Source organism: Brassica oleracea, chromosome C2, assembly GCF_000695525.1.
Source record: "Brassica oleracea var. oleracea cultivar TO1000 chromosome C2, BOL, whole genome shotgun sequence".
In the NCBI taxonomy this organism is placed as follows: Eukaryota; Viridiplantae; Streptophyta; class Magnoliopsida; order Brassicales; family Brassicaceae; genus Brassica; species Brassica oleracea.
Window position 1 is genome coordinate 34278873 of NC_027749.1, and position 414 is coordinate 34279286.

Genomic DNA, 414 nt, shown 5'->3' on the forward strand with positions numbered 1-414 from the left:
TTTCTCACATCGCTATTCATCTTGTTTTGATTAGAATGACAAAGAAGTTATCATATTCCCAATTAGGAAAATTGGGATCGCCTGATTTGAAAGTGGGTTAGCTTCTTCATCCTAACACCTATGAGATTTATTCAACTTCATGGTAATTCTCCACTATTTTATGTATCCAAAGAGAGCATTTTACCTCGCGATTCATCCTTGTTCGATTAGAATGACGAAGAAGTTGTCATATTCCCAATTAGGAAAAATGGGATCGCTTGATTTAAAAGTGGGATAACTTCTTCATCCTAACTCCTATAAGATTTATTCAACTTCATGGTGATACTCCACTATTTTATGTATCCAAAGACAGCATTTCACATCGCTATTCATCCTTGTTTGATTACAATGACGAAGAAGTTGTCATATTCCCAA